Below are 12285 nucleotides of genomic sequence, written 5' to 3'. Positions count from 1 at the left end.
GCCGCGCGCGACCGCGACCGTAATCGCTCTTCCGCGTCGATCTAAAAGCGAGACGCGATCTCGCGAGAGAGCGAGATTCCTCTCCTCTCTGCCTCGATGTAGGTGAAGTGGTAATTTCTAATGATACGTGCACGAAGCCGTGCGTGAATCGGCCGAAACGCACGTCAAAGTATCCCACGCGTCCTACGCATGGTCGCGGGAATCACGCGGAGGGAATCCGCCTCCGCGGTATAATTCATAGAGGAAGAGGATCAGGGAGGAGCGACGGTGGCGGTGATGCGCGAAGTAAACTAGTGCATCCCGGAGCTGGAGAATCGCACGCGGCGCGTGCAGCACGTAACGACGTGTTGCAAGGAGAGTATTTTCAAAGGGGTTAACGAACCCGAGACGCGCGCCGCGCCGGCCATCTCCGCCGGTCATGTCTTACTTTGCGCTTCTTCGGCTTCTCGCGGGCCTGTCTGTCTGCCTACCTGCCTACCTGCCTGCCTCAGCGCGGGACGATCGCAGCAGCATCGACGAGGGAAATCGGCCATTTTTCTCCCGATTCCGCGAACGTGGTTTTAATTTGAGTTCCATTCGAAAGTCGATCTTCACGGGGAAGCGAAGCAGCGCTCTATCAGATTCATTTGTACGCGTGGCGGATGCTCCGTTCATCGCGCGGACGCTATGACAAGGTGGCATCACTTTGTGACTTGAAATAGAAAAAGGTGTCTAGCGAAAGCTGCATTTTCCACTGAAATGACGATAAATTCAATATTTTATCCAATATCTGTACTGAGAAAAAAATCTGGTTGTATTAATTAGACTTCTGGTAGATTCAACCAGTATGTCTGTTGGAAAATGGACGAACCAGAATTCTTGTAGGAATTACCAGATAAATCTTAATTTCTTCCTGTTAAATTTACCAAATTTTTTTTTAATAATACTAAACTCGTCAACATCAAGTCATCTAAAATTTTTTCCATCTAATCTCAAAAATCTGTTTAATATTTTGAATCCCAACAAGATTATTGGATAAATTCAATCCAGATTATTGAATAAATTATTTTAAATTCAATTTGTTAGAAATTAAACTGATAAACAGTGCACTGAGAAAAAAATCTGGTTGCATTAATTAAAATTCTGGTAGATTCAACCAGTATGTCTGTTGAAAAATGGACTAATCAGAATTCTTTTAGGAATTAGCAGATGAATCTGATTAATTTCTTATTTAAATCGAATTCCTGTTAAATTTACCAAATTTTTTTTTAATAATACTAAACTCGTCAGCATCAAGTCATCTAAAATTTTTTCCACCTAATCTCAAAAGTCTGTTTAATATTCTAAATTCCAACAAGATAATTATTGGATTATTGGATAAATTCAATCCAGATTATTGACTAAATTATTTTAAATTCAGTTTGTTAGAAATTAAACTGATAAACAGTGATGCAAGAAGAGGATGCAGCTCAAACACACACAATTGAGAGCTAACGTCCTCTTTCTGGCACTACTGCTCGTAGGAGAAAAAAAATATACTTTGGATTTGGATTTAATGTTAATAATAGTTATTTATATATTCTTTTCATGGCAAATATTGAATACGAGTTAAATTAAGAGTTAAATTAAGGCAAGCAAAGAAATTAATGTAACATGAAATTTTATAGATCCAACCAGAAAATACTAACCAAATCCTTATAGTAAAATCTATTAAACGTTCTAGTTATAAAAAATCGAGTCTTATCATGATAACTAGAAATTCTTGTTTGCTTTAACCAAAATGCCTTCAATCATATACGTCTTGTTGGTAAAATCCAACGATTTTTCTCAGTGTGGATACAGCGAATAATTTTTTTTTTTTTTTTAGATAAATCGCATTTATTTTGAGCGATTGAAAAATATGATAAATATATCTAAAGCATTTCAATCGAATTATACATGTACTTGAAAGAGTCTACAGTATTTCATTTACCCGAAATTCGCGATCTTGATCGAGCGCAAGCGAAGGAGATTGCAACCGTAATATTCAAGGTGAAGATCAGGTAGCGTAGATGAAAAGTGGCGATTCAACGTGATAGGCCGCCGCGCCATACGCAACACACACGATAACGACAAGTTAGCTAAGTAGTGCAAGCGTAAGAGAGTGCTCGACTCTAGAGGTCAGTAACCACTCGCGATCGTTCCGTTCCGTTCCGGTTACCCGCTCCGGCACTGCACGGGCGATCGCTCGCTTCCACCTTCTGCTTAGAGCTTACCCATTAGCGTTTTCGCAATCGAGGCAAACGAGGATTCCATTCCGTCTAATTCTTTTTACGTTATACAAGTTCGCCTTACATATAATGACGTTAGAGAGTTTTCTTGCGACACCGTTATTCGGATACGATAAGTATCTGAGTTCCCATTTACGTCGTTCTTCCGCGAGGAAGTCCTTTCAGTCTCCCCATCCTCGCCAAAAAAAAAATCGAATAGCGCACGATTTTGTGATTATAATTATAAACGAATAAATTTTATTTCCCTGTAAATTGAATATGAATATATGTTGTAGTGAAAGAAAGAATTGAAATAAACGATAGTCTTTCGATTATAAATTTTTTAAATAATTGATTCTTCTTTAAAAAAAAATAACGTCAACATAAAATGCCTCACTTCTCAATTTGCTCATTTTAATTAAATATAATTCTTCTTACATGAGGTTTATAGAAAACCAGTTGTAATAGCTATAATTTTTTTCCAAGAAAACAACAACATTCTCAAGACTCCAATTATCGAAGAAATATACATCTCTCTTTATTCTTTATAGAACATGATAAATTAAATTCATTCTTCGATCTCATTCAGTCAACGTGACTACATAAGAAAGATGTCTTAACCGCGCGTATAATCTCATTTTTCAAACAAATTTATATATTTTGAATTTACACTAATAATAAATCCAGTGTTTAATTATCAATTGTAAAAAAGAATAATTGAAGAATAAATAAAAAAAATCAATCAAGGACTTACGTCTCATTGCAATGACATTCCGTCTGCGAGTGTGATGTTCAATGATATTCCGTTACCATGATTTCCTGTTCTCATTGAATCCTCTTTTCATGTGTATTCATTTCATTCTTGCCATTCAAAATATCGCCGGATAATGATTGATGCGAAATTTCGATGACCGCGGATCACCTTAAATTATCATATTAAACCTCTTTAAAGGCAGCAATATATACATTCAAAAAAGGTATACTTACATATATTATAATAATGAAAAATTATTTTGTAAAAATATTTATATATTATATAATAAATCTAATAAATAAATAATAATTAATAATTAATTTGTATGCCTTGTTATTTAGTTTCAAAAAATTATTTCGAAGAAATATCTAATATATTGTTGCAATATTATTTGTAACATTGCAATAATTTACTTCAAATTCTTACATAATTTATATATTTCGTAATTTAATAAATGTTTCATAATATTTATTACACACTATATAAATAATTATTAAAAATTATATTCACAATTATTTAGATGTTAATTGAAATTTATTAATTATATTTATTATTAGTTATTTGCCAAATAAACGATCAATATATTATTATAGTACGATGATCTAACTGCTTCATACATATTATGCCATTCGCGAACAACATCTATATAAATTTATAAATCGGATAGGGTCGATTTTGTTGACTGCACGAAGAATTACGTAGGCGTCGACTGCGGAGACTTCAATGCCAGATAAGAGATTTTGCGAGCGCGAAGCTTGCCAGATGCCGATAAAGTCATAGCTGTATCTCTATATCCGTTTGTACGCGGCAAGATTGACGGTTTTGTGTTGTCGCAAAAAATATGAATGACAGGCTATTCTATCGTGATCATGATAACCGAATCCAGATTCTTTCAGCCGCATTGCGGCAATCTAGAAATTTTATAAATTGCAATGTTATAAAGACATTGAATTGCAAACTGTCAATAAAGCTGTAACAACATTATCAATATCAGAATAAATCCGTTAAGATGGAATTTTTGTAAGTAAAATTAATGCGAATATAATGATGTTCATCGCGGACTAGCTCGTATTTTCGGAATTCAGTAAGAATATAGAAGACACATACTCGTTTACCGTTTACAAGAAGAAAAAAAACGGAAGAAGAGACCTACGCGTGTAGACGCTTGAGAAAGACACCGAGAAACAGAGAAAAATGTTCGGCTAGAGAGAATAAAAAGAGAACGAAAATAGAGAAAGAGAAATAATAGGTAAATTAACAGATACAGAAGAAACAGAAAGTAGAAAGATAAGATAAAAGATATGTGAAAAAGATTGATAGATTTCTCATTTTATTTTAAGATAAAACTAATGTAAAATTATATTAATTAGAAAAATAGCAAAAGGAAAGTAAAAAATGACTGCTATATTTGCAAAGAAGAATAAAGATATATACTCACGCTCTATAGTAAAATATAAAATTTCTTGAAAATAAAAGAGAAAAATAAAATAATAAATAATAATTAAAAACGTAAAAATAATGATAATATATAATATCACATAAAAGAACATGAAAAAATGAGTACACACAGACACAGCAACAAAATTATGATAGAATAAAATGCAAGATTACAGCAAGATTCATTACATCAAATACTGAAGATTATATCTTCCTTTTTGATATTTAAAAATTGTAATAAGCATTGAAAGAGAGAGAGAAAGAAGGATAGAAAAAAGAGAAAGGATGCACAGAGTACGGATAAAACGAAACAAAGTGAGAAACAGAAGACGCGCATGGAAAAGAGAATAGGAAAAGGAAAGAGTGGGAGACAGGGAAAAAGAGACAGGAAGAGACAGAGTGGGAAAGATGGAATGAAAGAGGGGAAAAAGGAGTGTGAGAGAGAAAGAAAGACAAGATAAAAGACAAGGAAAAAGAGAAGGGAACGAGCTTCTCCTACAACAGGAGAGGGAAACAACATGGTGGCCGAAGAGAAGCCAGAGAGGAGAATGAAACAGAGCGAACCGGCGACGAACGCAAAAGAAGAAGGATCGATGATCGAGGAGACACGGAGCGCAATGATAAGGAGGACGAGAGGGGTCCATCGAGAGAAAGGGAGACGAGTAGGAGGAGGAAGAAGTGCAGGAAGAGATGAAGGAGGTGGGTGATAGCGTACACACGGGAGAGAAGAATTTGATGCCGAGCATGCTAAAACGGAGGGTGGGGAAGAATACCGTTGCTTCTGTCGATGGGGAATGCTCGCGAACGGAAACAAGTCGCCGCGCAGCAGCGCCACAAGGAATAAACTCGGAAAAGAGCGCGATTCTGCGCCCCGTAAAGAGAATTTCGGGGAAGAAAAGATACGCGCGAATACGAAATAAAAAAAGGAGCGAACGAAACAACGAATAAAATCGAATAAATCAATCGAGGATCGCGAAAGGTGTTCGCGGAGAGTCATAGAGAGAAAACAAGCTCGCCAGAGAGCCGGCAGTGTGACCATCAGCGTGGCTCTGCCTCCTCTTCCTTCCTTAGTCCCCTCGGCGCGTATACATGTACAGGCCGCCCGCTCGCGCCCCGTCTACGTGGATCACGCACACGTGCAAGAGCGAAGAAGCACGGGCAAGGAAACACCTAGACTCACTTTAACCGCTTCGTGCTTGTCAGTTGAAACCACGCGACTCTGTACGGTGTACACACGATCGTACGCCAAGGACGTGTGACGGTCCTCGACTGTTGGCGCGGATCAGGAGAGAGGGAGAGGGCGAGGGAGAAAGAGAGATAGAGATAGAAGGAAAAAGAAAGAGAGAGAGAGAAAGAGAGAGAGAGAGGAAAGTGGTCCTGACGCGATTACGAGAGTCGCACTCCCAGTTCGACCACCTCGTGGTCGACCACCTCGTAACCGGCCGGCACGCGCGAAAGGGTGCGAAAGCAATCCCAACGGGGCAAGAAATTAATTTATTATCGATAACGCAACATCGAGTCGAGGGAGTTTTTCCTTTTGGATAGTGCAACGCGAGAGCAAAATATTGTGATACTATCCTATGAAGTCATTCTAATCAGTTGGTGCACTGACACTCTAGTGTGAGGAAATTCAAATCAAAACATTTGTCGCGAGGCGATCGGTTGGCGCATATCGATAATGGATTATCAATTGAACGTTGTCAGTGACTTTAACATAGTGTGAGCTTTGACAGTTTGTCGTGAGGAGATCCATCGGCTTCCAGGCAGACACATCGCAAGGTAAGTCCGCAGTGATACAATGCCAATTTTCCGCTGTAAAAGTTCGAGAGACGCGTGCGCTGTAACGAATGCAAACAGTAGCATTTGTCAATGTTCGATTCGGCTCGATTCACTCACGAGACGAATCAAACTATGTATATCAAAGGAAATTTATATGTTATATCGATAGGAATACTATGCATTTGTTTCTCATCACTATACATTTCGAATCGACATGTGGTTTACTATGTCACGTACACAGAAAAAAAGGATTCTTGTTTTGAAAATATATTTAATTTTGACATGGAAATTTTGAAATGAGATTATATCGCGTTAATTACAGAAAAATATAATTGCTTAATTGAATGAAGCCATTTTATACAATTCAATCGAGAAAAATATATTCTTATGATTTAAGATTTAATTTTTTTGAATGGAAAAGAAACAATGTTGGATAGAAAATAACATTTTTAAATCAAAGATTATAATTTTCTGAAAGTAGAATTAGATAATTATATATTCTTAAGGTGACAATTACAATATTAAAATAAGACTATAATATTGTTGAAATTTAAAATTGTTAAATTCTTCTAAGAAGACTATAAATTGTTGCGTATATACGAATCAATGAACGCGTTAGTTTAGTATATAAATTTTGATTTGACATTTATTTTTTTTTCTATGTATAAATATATAAATTCAGCACACAGAAAAAAACGATATTGTTTTGAAAATATATTTAGTTTTGACATGGAAATCTTGAATGAGATTATATCGCGTTAATTAAAGAAAAATATAATTGCTTAATTGAATGAAGCCATTTTATACAATTCAATCGAGAAAAATATATTCTTATGATTTAAGATTTAATTTTCTTGAATGGAAAAGAAACAATGTTGGATGGAAAATAACATTTTTAAATCAAAGATTATAATTTTCTGAAAGTAGAATTAAATATTCTTATAATTCGTATAATTATATATTCTTAAGATAACAATTACAATATTAAAATAAGACTATAATATTGTTGAAATTTAAAATTGTTAAATTCTTCTAAGAAAACTATAAATTGTTGCGTATATACGAAACAATGAATGTGTTAGTTTAAGTATATAAGTTTTGATTTGACACTTCTTTTTTTTCTGTGTATATCTTTGTATTATCAGCAATGTTTATTCATTATTATTCATTATTCGCTAGTCTTCCTATCCTTTTTTTTCGTTAAAGCATTTTTATAATAAAACTCGCAATAATAATTACATCATGACAGTTATTATTGATTATCATATAATAATAAATATAATCGAATACGAACGTTCGATGTAAAAATATGCAAATAACAAATAATAAATGCAAACATTTGCACTTATTGACGCAAACATATTTTAATAATCGGAGATTCTAGTATTAAATAATAAAAACTTGAGGTTATTGTTATTGGTTTATGTATATATGTTATGTATATTGAACAAAATTGAGAATTGCCTTTGAAAGACAAATCTAAATATTATCAGATTCTAAAACGTATGAATGGAATATGTTATTCAGTGATTCTACACAACTTTTAATAAATGTTAAACGCACATATTTCTTATTTTGCTGATGCATGTTTCCTTTAAAAAATTGTATCTTCTTAAAATTGATTATAATAAATAAGTATAATTAATCGTTTAACACAATATAAGCAAGCTTAAAATATCATAACAGTTAAATGATCGATTAACACTTTTGAATTGCATACGAAATTAATAGAGGAATTAATTAACTATAGATGCTGAGTTAATTAATTTTGCAATCATATTGTCAACTATCAAATGTAAATTTCTTTTTCCGATATATCTCGATTCTTTTTTATAATCTCTCTCTTTCTCTCTCCCTTTTCTATTTTAAATAACTTAAGATAATTTCATAAATATTTGATATTAATCATTCGTATTAAATCGCTTTATAAATTTATAAATGTCTATAAAAAATTAATGCAAGAAATAAATCATGCTTCATTAATATAATAAGTTTAACGATTTAAATTAGTATACGAAACATCAGAAATATGATAATAAGCGAAAATATCACTAAAATTATTAAAAGATTTACTAAAATAAATATATTGTTATAAATATTTGCGAGTTTAACGATAAACGGCGATGTAAATTGTTATAAATGAATCAGATATTTGAACAGAAGGTCAGATTAGATCAAGCCGTATTAACTTAATCGTTTTTTAATTTATCGTGCGATGACGCGTAATTAATAACGCAAGTAATAAACGGAAAATATTATGAATAAAATAAACAACGCAATAGTATTCGATAATTATGCAATTTTACATAACGGTCCATCAAGACGGCATCGGTAAAGTAAGTCGTATAAAACAGCGAGCATGCTCGCGCGGAACGAAAATGAATATATACGAGGCAGTCTCGAGTACTTTGAACCCTTCGATATATGCATTACGTCACGGAGATACTCTTCGAATACAGAAAGTGTTTCTTCACGCTCGTTCTTCGAGAAGCTCAGAATCCTAACGGTACCAGGACCAAGTCGAAAGGATGGAAAAAAATTAACAGTAAAAACAATAATTTATGCAACTTGTATATCTTGCAAAATGTATTTTAATATCGCATATATGTATGTATCGATTCATTTTATATATATATATATATATATATATATATATATAATATTACATTGCATGTATTTGAATCAGATTCGAAAGATTTGGTATTATTTGTATTAAAACAGATAAATGCAAAAAATGAATTTATAACATTTTTATTATGTAATATATAAAAAAGATTAAATTTATTTTTATATATTCATCAAAATTTCCATTGAGATTATATCAACATTGAGATTATATCAAATATATATCTCTCAATAATCACACACACATATACAATTTACAGAATTCTGAAAGATTTATAAATACAATAAAATAATTAAATAATTAAAAATATGCTTATATACTTTAACAATAAACGCGCAAGAGCAATTTTTCGTCAGAAATAATCATCTGCCGAGCATTCAAAATTTCTTCGTTAATACAAAGTCATGATTTAAATTTTGATTTTGCATGTTTTTTTGTTCTTAAAAGAATAAATGGCCAACTTTTACATTCACGACGTGCCGTTATATTTCGGCACCTGCGCAGTCATTAACCAAGCAACAATACAGCTGGATATATATAAGCGAACGAACAGCGAACGTGAATTTTCGCTGTTAAAATTCCAAAAAAAGTATATATCGAATGCGAACGAGAGAAACACTTCGTCAGCATTCAATTTCTTTCAGATTAATTCGTTCGCGAAACGAATCAACGTATATCAAAGAAAATTCTTGAACAAAAAAAGCGAATATCACGCATTCTTTTTCTCTCATTGTTCCCTTACAATCGACACGTGGTTTGCATACATGCACGTGATGTTATCGTCATATTGTTAGTGATGATATATATATGTATTTCCATTTCTTCGTCAAATATATCATAATTTAATAAATCTATCTGATATAATTTTGTACGATTATAATAAAATGATAATCATTGCGATAATCATTGCAATCAGTCGCTATTAATTATGCTCTTTTCAATTACATATACTATTTCCACTTTTTATCTTTTTGCTTCTCTCCAATGTTTTAATTATATATCTTTCTTCTGTAGCTATAAAAAATAAAACTGATATTTTTACATTCACCGCATGTGCAGAGAATATCTAGTCGAATGCGAATACAAACACGTAAAAAACGAAAAAACAACGAACCTAAATACAAAATGTTCGAACATTTGTTCGAACGTTTGTTTTCAATCGTTCAATGTATATTTAAATTCAATATCAACTCGCAATTCTAAGCTAGTGATCAAAAGTGTCTCTGTTATAGAAACAAGCGATCCATTGGAAAACATCGTTAAATGTATTTCCATTTTTCTTCTTCTAATACCATACTATATCTTATAGATGACGATTTTCCGCTTTTCCTTCATAAATTTCATTGACGTATGAGCGGTCTGACTTTGAAATACGTTTACATGGAACAAAATCTTACGACAATGCGAGAGAAGCGAGATTAAGAATGAAAAAAAACGGGAAAGTTTGGGAGAACAATTGAAAGATTTAGAGGAGAAAAATGGGTGTTTCATATTTACGATTTACATGCCTTACTTAGCAGATTGAAAATATATTAAATATACATCGAACACGTTAACATGCCGAGCAAATTTCTTACTGTATGTGCCTGCGAAAATTTTTGCTATTAAAACATATAATAAATTCTTAGCCATTAGAAACTAAAATGCTAAAGTTTGAAAGAATAATATATAATTTAAAAAATATTTTCTACATACTAATTTAAACGCAAGAGGAAGAAATTGCCACGCTATTCTGTTTTTGCAAATTTTCATATATAACTTTATTTATTTATTATTTCATCGATTATGTAGACAAAATTTAAGAGATTATATTTCATATACTTTTTAATATCGAAAGTTGAAATACGACAGAGAAAGAGAGAGCAAATGTGTCTTAATTTTTGATAAATTCAATGTCTTTTAAGACTAAGTCCGTACACAGAAAAAAAGAAGTGCCAAATCAAAACTTATATACTTAAACTAACGCGTTCATTGTTTCGTATATACGCAACAATTTCTAATCTTCTTAGAAGAATTTAATAATTTTAAATTTCAACAATATTATCGTCTTATTTCAATATTGCAATTGTCACTTCAAGAATATATAATTATTTAATTCTACTTTAAGAAAATGATAATCTTTGATTTAAAAATGTTCTTTTCCAACATTGTTTCTTTTTCATTCAAGAAAATTAAATCTTAAATCATGAGAATATATTTTTCTCGATTGAACTATATAAAATGGCTTTGTTCAAGTAAGCAATTATATTTTTCTTTAATTAACGCAATACAATCTCATTTCCATCAAAATTTCCATGTTAAAAACTAAATATATTTTCAAAACAATAATGTCCTTTTTTTCCGTGTGCTGAATTTATATATTTATACAGAGAAAAAAAATAATTGTCAAATCAAAATTTGTATACTTAAACTAACGCGTTCATTGTTTCGTACATACGCAACAATTTATAATCTTCCTAGAAGAATTTAATAATTTTAAGTTTCAACAATTTTATAGAATTGTTTTAATATTGTAATTCACTTTAAGAATATATAGTTATTTAATTCTACTTTAAGAAAATTATAATCTTTGATTTAAAAATGTTATTTTCTATTCAACATTGTTTCTTTTCCATTCAAGAAAATTAAATTTAAAATCATGAGAATATATTTTTCTCGATTGAACTATATAAAATGGCATCATTCAAGTAAGCAATTATTCAAGCAATTTTATCTTTCTTCAATTAAAGCGATACAATCTCATTTCAAGATTCCCATGTTAAAACTAAATATATTTTCCAAATAAAAATGTCCTTTTTTTCTGGATAATATGTATAAAGTAACGCTGTCCAATTTTCATCTGACATCGGAGGTCACGCTAGGATATTTTCAGATGCCGATGCCGTTACGATACCGTTTCCTCGCGTGTTACAGGATAAGTGCTTTTCGATTTTGAGAATGGCACGCCGTGGGAGAAGATAATGACGCTTGCAGGTGCCTACTAATGTGACATAACGGTATCCACAGACCGCGGTTCGTAGCCGCGGTCACTGCGAACTTGCGTATATGTAATCATTTTGGGGTGGGAGATGGGGCAAAGAGAAGGAGAGATGGTGGTTTGCGAGTGAGAAAGAGAAAGAGAGCGAGAGAAAGAGAGAGGAGGGAAAGAACAGAAGGGGACGGTCGATTTATTGGAACGGTCGTTGCACTTTTCGTACGGGGGGCACTGATCGAAAAGATCCGTACTTTCCTGCGCGTCCGCAAAACGATCAAAGAGAAATATTCTCAATCTCATACTATTTGACCTAATCGGAACTTTTATTGACTTTTACCGACGTCCCTTGAAGGGTCATAATATTAGCAATCGATATTATTTCTATCATCATTATTAAAAGTAGGAAAAAAATCGACAGGATCATGAGAGAAAGAGAACGCGATCTTTCTCTCTCACTTCTTCATCATGTGATAATTTAATCTCATAC

General features: G+C 32.6%; 1 protein-coding gene across 1 annotated transcript in view; it reads left to right on the top strand.

Annotated features, from left to right (window-relative positions):
• The first annotated feature begins 5196 nt into the window (after positions 1 to 5196).
• Positions 5197 to 12285, top strand: part of LOC105258190 (PR domain zinc finger protein 1) — a 44378-nt gene continuing 37289 nt past the window's right edge. Inside the window, exon 1 of the mRNA XM_020029674.2 lies at positions 5197 to 6198. The gene's annotated coding sequence lies outside the window, so the exon portion shown is untranslated. The remainder of the gene's footprint in view (positions 6199 to 12285) is intronic.

The sequence above is a fragment of the Camponotus floridanus genome, unplaced genomic scaffold (assembly GCF_003227725.1).
Source record: "Camponotus floridanus strain SB8 unplaced genomic scaffold, Cflo_v7.5 scaffold8, whole genome shotgun sequence".
In the NCBI taxonomy this organism is placed as follows: domain Eukaryota; kingdom Metazoa; phylum Arthropoda; class Insecta; order Hymenoptera; family Formicidae; genus Camponotus; species Camponotus floridanus.
Note: the sequence above shows the minus strand (reverse complement) of the source record. Positions and strands in the feature narration are given on the sequence as shown.